General features: G+C 47.6%; 1 pseudogene; it reads right to left on the minus strand.

Annotated features, from left to right (window-relative positions):
* Positions 1–4,380: 4,380 nt before the first annotated feature.
* LOC115151364 (V(D)J recombination-activating protein 1-like) lies at positions 4,381–9,399 on the minus strand (annotated as a pseudogene).
* Between the last annotated feature and the right edge of the window lie 303 nt (positions 9,400–9,702).

Here is a 9,702-nt window from a genome sequence, read left to right on the forward strand (position 1 = left end):
GCTGTAAGCACAACCCCCACCTGTGGACGTCGGGCCCTCATACCACCCTCATGGAGTCCGTTTCTGACCATTTGAGCAGATACATGCACATTTGTGGCCTGCTGGAGGTCATTTTTCAGGGCTCTGGCAGTGCTCCTCCTGCTCCTCCTTGCACAAAGGCTGAGGTAGCGGTCCTGCTGCTGGGTTGTTGCCCTCCTACGGCCTCCTCTATGTCTCCTGATGTACTGGCCTGTCTCCTGGTAGCGCCTCCATGCTCTGGACACTACGCTGACAGACACAGCAAACCTTCTTGCCACAGCTCGCATTGATGTGCCATCCTGGATGAGCTGCACTACCTGAGCCACTTGTGTGGGTTGTAGACTCCGTCTCATGCTACCACTAGAGTGAAAGCACCGCCAGCATTCAAAAGTGACCAAAACATCAGCCAGGAAGCATAGGAATTGAGAAGTGGTCTGTGGTTACCACCTGCAGAACCACTCCTTTATTGGGGGTGTCTTGCTAATTGCCTATAATTTCCACCTGTTGTCTATTCCATTTGCACAACAGCATGTGAAATGTATTGTCAATCAGTGTTGCTTCCTAAGTGGACAGTTTGATTTCACAGAAGTGTGATTGACTTGGAGTTACATTGTGTTGTTTAAGTGTTCCCTTTATTTTTTGAGCAGTATATATATATATATAGGTATAGCTTTACTCAAACTGTGGATGGAAACGTGGTTATTGACTTCTTAAACCCCAAATCATGGCCTGGTCGGCTTCACAAACATTCCCAGAAGTCTTGCGATGTTACTACTCTGTCAGATAATTAGACTATAGAATTAGAATGAGTCAGACAACCCATTTTTAAAAGCCTTCAGCTCAAAAGAGCAGCTGACTAGGACTGACACAATTTTCTTTTTCACAATCAGCATGTCCCTCCAACCGCTGACTCCAATGAACTGTGGCAGCCTCCTGCAGCATGGCAGCCCCCTGCTCCAGCTGGATGGTGACGTCTTTCTGTTCGGCCAGAAAGGCTGGCCCAAACCCTCTTCGAGGTACACCTAAAGGGCGGGGAGCTCAAGCTGCAAGCCATCTCTTTCTCCAAAAACTCCTGCTACCTTTAAATGTATTTTAAATTTGAAAACATACAATCTACCTGCAGTGAAGCCGCTCAACACTCCCTTCCAGAGCAACCAGGGTCAATCGTCCTACCCAAGGGCACTCAGACAGATCTCCCACCCAGTCGAATAGGCCACCGGCCCAAGCTGTACTTCGGCTGCGAGCCCCACGAGCTGGAGGACAACAGCAAGGGAGAGGGGGACTTGTACAACGAAGAGGACAAGGAGGACGAGTCCCAGACAGGCTACTGGGTTAAATGCTGCCTGGGCTGCCAGGTGGACCCCAACACCTGAGACCCCTACTACTCCACAGAGCTGCTGCAGCCAGCCATGATCTACAGCTCTAAAGGGGAGAGAGGCCACTGGGTCCATGCCCAGTGTATGGAGTTTACTGAGCCTGCTGGTGAGGCTCTCACAGGGCAACAGCAAGTACTTCTGCCTGGATCGTGGGGGCCTGACCACACCAGGTGCTGCCCCTAAAGAGGATGAAGCCCCAACACAGGAAGGGCCCGATGATGCTGAAGATGACCCCCTCCAAGAAGAACTTCTTCAGAAGTTTATTTGAGTGATGTCTGACCATTACCAGAATTACACTTATTTATTCATTGATTAATAAACATACAGTCAGGTCCATAACTATTGGCCCCCTTGATAAAGAGGAGCAAATAAGACTGTATAACATAAATCATACAAATTCTAAGCTATATTATATTATATTATATTACATGCTCAAAAAAAGTATTTATACTAATACAATTTCTCAGATAAATAGATTTTGTTTTAACAAGTAATAAAATAAATCTAACCCTAACCCAGGTGGATTTTCCAGCAAGACAATGACCCCAACCACAAATCTAAATACACAAATAAATAGTTGAAATAAAAATTTTGCGATGGCCGTCTCAGTCTCCTCACCTTTAAGCCTTTAAGTCTTGATGGCTATGCTGTGTCTTCAGAGGAAGCTTTTAGTGCATGAGTTTTGTTGAACGACATTGACTTTGGAAGGTAGGTGCATACTGTCTGGACTGGCACAATTGTATTTAAACCAATGGAGGATCATTTATTTTCTGTGGTTGAATGTTTCTGTGTGTCACGTCCTGACCATAGAAAGATGTTATTTTCTAGGGTAGAGTAGGTCAGGGTGTGACAGGTTTTTTTTACTATGTTTTGTATTTCTATGTTCAGGTTCTAGTTTTGTATTTCTATGTTGGGGTTTTGTTTGGGATGATCTCCAATTAGAGGCAGCTGGTCCTCGTTGTCTCTAATTGGAGATCATTCTTAAGTAGGGGTTTTTCCACCTGGGTTTGTGGGAGATTATCTTTGAGTCAGTGTATGTTTCACCTCGGCGTCATGGTTTGTTGTTTTTGTCATTCAGTTTATTTATATGTATTGCATAGTTTCACAGTGAAAATAAAATGTGGAACGACACACACGCTGCACTTTGGTCCACTTCTCCTTACGACAACCGTGACACTGTGGCCATTCCAAAAATATGTTATGATTAAAACTTGTTTTATTAACCAGTTCACACAGAAGTAATTATATATTAATTGCCCTGTAAACCAACACATATGCTCAGTTATCAATAACATAATCACAATATATTTGGACTACAGGAAAGTTGAATACATTTTTGCTACATTTACAGTACATGAACAGTTTTGTAGAGAGGTGTATATATACAATTAATTCAGTAATCATCAAACAATAAAAAGGTCAATAAAACCATCAAAAACACATGAAACAAATGAACAGTTAATAAATGTGCAGTATGCTACATATTGTTATTTTCATTCAAATAAGTGTTTTGGCAACATTCCTGAGTTGAAATGTACTCTTGAAACATGACAAAATAGCAGATTGAATACACTGCTGATATGAGATTCACTCAAACCATATACCATATCATTCTTCATGTAGTAAATGCTATTCCATAAATGAAAATAAATTAAACATACTGTCATGTAAAACATGATTTTATTGTGTGACTGTGACAACTGTTGAATGAAATATTACATATGAAAATATGTATACCATATGGTTAAATGAATGACAGTAAAATAGAATCAGAGCATTGAATGCATCAAAAATACACAGTAAAGGGTGGCTACTTTGAAGAATCGCAAATATGAAATATATTTAGATTTTTTAACACTTTTTGGTTAATGTGTAATTTCATATTTTTGATGTCTTCACTATTATTCTACAATGTAGAAAACAGTAAAACCAAAGAAAAACCCTGGAATTAGTAGGCGTGTCCAAACTTTTGACTGGCACTGTATATTTTTTTATTGCCTGTCACAAGTTCCTCTCAATGGTCTCTTGCTTCCCTCAGTTTACTTTTAAAGTAAATGGCTGTGCTAGGCCCCAGAAGAGTCATAGAGTCGTGTGAGGATTCAATAAAGATAATCTAAATACTTCTTGAGGCAAGCTTAAGGGTGTTAGGCCTAGTAGTGTACCATCCAGTATCTTCATGTGATCAACGAAACATGCCATTTATTTTTTATTTCATGAAAAAAGGTAGAGTGGTATCATTTCTCAAATGCTAAAACAGATACAAATTGTTTCAAAGACACCTAGGCCCACATTTTGGCCCTTGGGGACCCGAATATAAAGCTCTAAAGCAATATATTTTCAGAAGGCAGCCCTGAAACAAATACAATCGAAGTCTCCATGATTCCATTTTGCTCCAGCTCTGCAGATAAATTAATACAGCGATCATAAATGTGAGCCTCTTTAACACAATTCTCTCTCCATTACAGTGCTTTTATTTGCTCCCATATATAACCTCTCTGGATAAATTCATGGATGTGTCATAACCCATTCAATACAATAAACTGTCTCATATTTCACAGGCACCCAGAGATAAAACACCAACTATCTTCTTGCTTAAAGCAGAGGAGAGGAAGCGATGTCTGATCTCTGCACTCAAATTATTAACTCAAAATTAAGAAATATAAAACACCAATATAAATTGCAAAGGCTGAGAAGGACAGTCAGACACCTTTTGGAAATGACGAATGAAAATGAAATGTAAGGTAGAAAGCGTTTTCAAATTTCCTCAAAGTAAATAATGGATCAAAGACATTTTTGGGGATTTTTTATTCTTTAGAGAATAAAGTATCTTCCTCCTACATCACTACTAATACATATATACTGTAGTTCATATTGTAGAGTAAACATTACGTTTGAAACAGAACAGTACAAAACAGACTAGAATCAGGCATGCTGCAGCTAAGACATATTCCTGCCATAACCCATGAAGTCCCAAAGAACTGTCAAATCAAAACAATATTTCTAAGTCTGGGACATCTATTGAGTTCTCATGCATCTTCCTGTGTCTCCTGACTCTCTAAAGGGTCAATAGTGGCCTACACGGCTTTAGCAGAGTTTTTGTGTGACTCCATGAACTTCTCCAGGTACTTGGAGTTGTAGAGCCGGTGGTGCTTCAGCACGTCCTCCAGCTCAAAGGCCCTGGACTGGCGAACGTTCATCTTCCTGAACCGTCTGAAAAACTTGTTCCCAGACTCATTCCCCTCGCTGGCCCAGGCACAGATGGAGCCATCCCTCTCCACGATCTCCGGCACGTGGGCCAAGGTCTTGAGCAGGTAGTTGGTGATCTTGCCGGCATACCTGTTCTTGAAGACAGTGGCGAGCAGCTCTACGAAGCGCTGGGAGTTGAAGTTATACCGGCAGAGCTGGTCTGGGCACTCCTTGGCCGGGCAGGTGGAGCGCCACACAGGCTTCATCTGGAGGTAAAGAACCATCAGCTCCCTCAGGGCTTCCTGCCACTCCGCTGAGTGCACCAGCTCACACACCACCTCCACATCTTCATCTTTTTCCTCAGGGTGGCCTGCCAGCTGACTGGGGTTGGCATTGTGGTAGACCTCATCTCATCCTGGAAGATCTTGTAGAACTCGAATGTTATGAATATTATGCTGGGGACAGCGGGGTGAATCAGTGAATCCGGCATAAACGGATGTATTGGCTGCAGAATGTAGGACTGTGTTGCCAGTATAATTTGCAGATACAATTGCTGCTGATGTTGTTTTGATCCTAACAGACTCTTGACAAAAGTTGTTATTGTGCATTAGAGAGAGAATGAAAAGGGGAGAGACAGAGATAGGGGTGAAAGAGAAGGGGGGTTTGAGAGAAAGAATGCCCAGACTCGAACCTTGGATCATGGCCTCCAGTTCGTCTGTCTATCGGTGTTCGTTTCCCAGAAGTCCCTCAGCCGGTACTTCTGGGGGCGCCTTGTCAGCGACGAGAGATGCTTTCGGGGCCTACCTGTTTGTGGACAGGCAGGAAGTTGTCCAGGCTCTTCTCTGGAGACCTACAGCCACCCTCCTCTTGTTCCAGCTGGTGATCCAGACAGTGGGCGCTGAATGAGTCTTGCTGTACCCACTCCCCACAGCTCTCTCTGAGGAGTGGCAGGGAGTGCAGCACCCCAAGGAAGGCCTTAGCCGAGGCACTGAGGTTGACAGGCGCGCAGGGCACGGTGCAAGCCGGGCAGTGGGGGCCCAGAGAGCAGATTTATTTAGTGATGCAGCTGCGGCAGAAGAGGTGTCTTCAGGGGGACTGGATGGGCTCAGACAGCAGGTGTTCACACAACTGATAGGTGTCTGAGCTCAGGAAGTCCACAGGGAGGTTCTCGGTCAGCAGCCTAGCAATCAGGTGCTCTTTCTGGCAGACAGTTATGCTCTTCATCCACTGAGCTCTCTGGAAGCTGGGTCTCACCCAGGGTTTAAGGCCAGGTCTCTGGTGGTGCTCTGTCTCTGTTCTCCAGGCTCTCTTCTCCCCAACAATATCAGCATTGTCCTGGAGGTCCCACTTGGTCCTCTTGGCTAGGCGTTGGGACTCCACGAGGGGGCTTCCTCCTCTTCCTCCCTTTCCGCTGTATGGAGGTTTCAAAGGGGGCAGTGGGTAGTGTGGGGTCTCCACTCAGGGACATTGGTCCTGGAGAAGCTGCAGAAGCCCCTTCCTTGCATGGTCAGCGTCCAGCAGCGCTGGCAGAAGGATGGGGTTGGACGGTCTCCATGTCCCCCGCCACATCCACTTTGAAGACCTTGAGGATGACCTCTGGCCAGCTGGTGGCCTTGCAGTCCATCCTCCATAGGGCAATCCTGCTGGCCTCATCCAGAAGCCCATGGACCTCATGCTTTGGACCTTTGGCTGTCCTCACGGCCACTCCACAGAGACGCCACATATTGTATACCTGCACACACACAGGAACGTTACGATATTACATAGACCAAAATACTGTCTCTCTGATCTTTAATTACTGTATGTCTTAAACAGAGTGAAAGTACATTTCAGAACTTGTTGCAGATTAACAACCACTCTACCCTACATCGACAGATGTTTCATCTTGTCAGCTTGGGTATTCAAACCAGTGATCTTTTGGTTACTGGCCAAACACTAATGAGATATTCAGCAATCGATCCACTGCCAAAAAACATTATTTCTCTCTTCCCCCAATTCTGGTGCACAGGGAACTTCTGAGGCTATTTTTGCCTTGGACATAGTGACATTACTAAATGGACACCCCTATCCCTGGAGGACTGTTGTGATGATACGTGCTGAGAGTCGAGAAGAAAATTCAAGGAGTGAGTGTTTTAATAAATAAACGCAACACAAAACAAACCAAGAACCACGACTAACGCACAGACTTAGCCCTGGAACAGAAACAATAATGCCTGGGGAAGGAACCAAAGGAAGTGACATATATAGGGAAGGTAATCAGGGAAGTGATGGATTCCAGGTGAGTCTGATGACGCGCAGGTGCGTGTAACGATGGTGACAGGTGCGCGCCATAACGAGCAGCCTGGTGACCTAGAGGCCGGTTAGGGAGCACACGTGACAATTGTCAGTCACTTATATTAGTCATTTTCTTGGCTAATTCGTCCTCATTCCCATACAGTAGTCAATTACCTTGTACAGATTCAGGATGTTAATTTGATTGCCTTGTTGCAGGAGAACTTTCCTGCAATGCTGTAGCAAATTAAAATCCTACATCTGTAGCTCCCTTATACAATAATACTGTAATAACCTGGCTAGATCATAAAGGAACAATAGTCCAGACAGAGGGTTGAGTTTACGAATTTACGGTTTATTAACCCAACTTCACATAGGCTACTGTTTGGCCATAGCCCACGCCAAATAAATGAAGGATACCCAATAAAACAACCGTGACCTTCTCTTGTGAAGTCCAGACGTAAGAGAGAGAACAATGGCTAAACCTGGTTTTAACTTCCAATGCTAACTTCCAATGCCCAACCCCCCATGCCCCTCTACCAACCACCAAGATGCCCGGCATCAGAACATTTCAGGCATTCCCGTAATTGGCAGATAGCGGGTTGATTGGCATGTTGGACCCCGCAAACACTGGGTACTGGTAAGTACAACACAACCAACTAATAGCTTAACACATAACACACTGTGCAGGTCGCTACACAGCTGTCTGTGTAGCGACAGACGGCTGTCTGGAGCCTTGTCTGCAGCACCTGGAGGTGGGTGCCTGGAGAATGTCATTGCCAGAGAGGGGAATTGTGGGAGTCCCTGGGGTTTGGGGAGAAGAGGCCCCTCTGTCTGGGGCTAACCTGTCCCGGTGCAGGGCCAGCTTTCTCCCCCTGGGTGAAAGCTGCACCCAGTAAACAGCCTCCCCTACCTCTCCTGGACACTGCAGGGTCCCACCCAGTGACTGTCCAACTTGGGGCATCTTCCTTTTTTCTTAGGGGGCTGTAGACCCAGACCAGCTCCCCAGCCACAAAGTGCCTTCCCCGGGTGTTCCTCTTCTGCCTCACACCTGCATTCACCAGCTGCTCTCTGGCGAAGGTGTGGGCTGTCTGCAGGCGGTCCTGGAGTCTCCGGGCATACTCGGAGGAACATAAGGGCTATCCTGGGGCCGACCAAATGCCACCTCTGCAGGGATGCGGATCTCTCTCCCCAGCATGAGCAAGGCAGGCATGCAGGAGGTGGAATCTTGGACAGAAGAGCAGCATGGCATGAGGACCATAGGCAGGTGCTTGTCCCAGTCACGCTGGTGTTTGGCAGAGACGATGGCCAGCTGCTGTCCAAGCATTTTGTTGAAGTGCTCCACAAGGCCATCCCTTTGAGGATGGAGAGGAGTAGTGCGGGTCTTGTGCATACCCAGCCTCTCACAAATGGTGGTGAACACACGGGACTCAAAGTTTCTGCTTTGGTCGCTGTGGATGGACTCCGCAGCTCCAAACCTGCTGAACATCCCCGCTGTCAGAGTGTTCGACGATGGTCTCTGCCACCTGGTCAGGCAGAGAATAGGCCTCGGGCCATTTTGTGAAATAGTCCACGGCCGTGAGCACCCAGCAGTTTCCACTGTCTGTGGTGGGGAACGGCCCAACTACATCCACTCCCATCCTCTCCATGGGAGCCTCCACTGGGAACTGTTGGAGCTGAGCATGAGAGCAGCCTGGGGGGCCCTTTCTCGCTGTGCAGTTGTCACAGCGGCGGGAAAAATCCTCCACATCCCTCGTGCTGCCCCCAGTAAAAGCCCTGACGGAGGCGGCGGAGTGTTTTTGTGACCCCAAAGTGTCCAGTCCTCGCCCCCCACCCCACATGAGTGCTCTGGAGCACAGCCTCCCGCAGTGCTTTTGGGACCACCACCTGCCACCTGCCACCTCTCCTCTCCCATAGCTGACTCCTTCCATGCCCTCTGTAGCACACCATCAGCCAGGCGCAGTCTCTCAAACTTTGACCACAACCCTTTGGTCGCGAGTGAGAGCACGCCTCCTCTTCCCACGGTGGCCTCAGCTGCACCTCTACTCACTGTAGCACTGGCTGTAGGTCTGTGTCCCGTCCCTGCTGCTGCCCCCATTCAGCCACGTCGACAGTCTGCAGCTCACAGCAGACAGGCCCGCTCGCCACAACAGCAAAGAGCTCCCGCCGGGTGACACAGTAGCGGCGTTCATGTTTGTCAAATGTTTTGCTGAAGTACGCCACCACTCTCTCCCCATCTGGTCCCAGCACCCCACTCATGCCCACATTGCTCTCATCTGTGTCCAGGATAATGGGCAAGGTGAGGTCAGGGGGGAGCGAGCACGGGGGCCCCAATCACTACACGTTTGAGGGTGTTGAAGGCCTCCTCACACTCCACTGTCCAAGTGAAGGCCTTGTCCTTCGGCAGCAGGTGGTTCAGGGGAGCAGCGACGCTTGAGAAGCCCCGTACAAACCTCCTGTAGTACGAGGCCAGGCCCAGGTAGCTCTTCAGCTGATGCTGGTTGGTGGGGGTGGACCAGCCTCGGACAGCCCCCACCTTGTCCTCCATGGTGCTGATACCCTCCTTCCCCACTCAGTGGCCCAAGAAGGACACCTCTCTCCTCATGAAGTGGCACTTCTCGGGTGGACCTTCAGACCTGCGGCAGCCACCCACTCCAGCACATGCCATAGTGCCTCCAGGGCTGACTGGAAGGAGCTGCCATGGGCCAGGATGTCATTGAGGTATACCAGACACTGCCGTCGATGGATGCCATCCTGTACCCTGTCCATCAAACGCTCAAATCGCTGGAGTGTTGAACAGGCTGAAGCACAGGACCTTGAACTGCCAGTGTCCTCTGTTAGTGGATAATAC

The sequence above is a fragment of the Salmo trutta genome, chromosome 17 (assembly GCF_901001165.1).
Source record: "Salmo trutta chromosome 17, fSalTru1.1, whole genome shotgun sequence".
NCBI classification, from domain to species: domain Eukaryota; kingdom Metazoa; phylum Chordata; class Actinopteri; order Salmoniformes; family Salmonidae; genus Salmo; species Salmo trutta.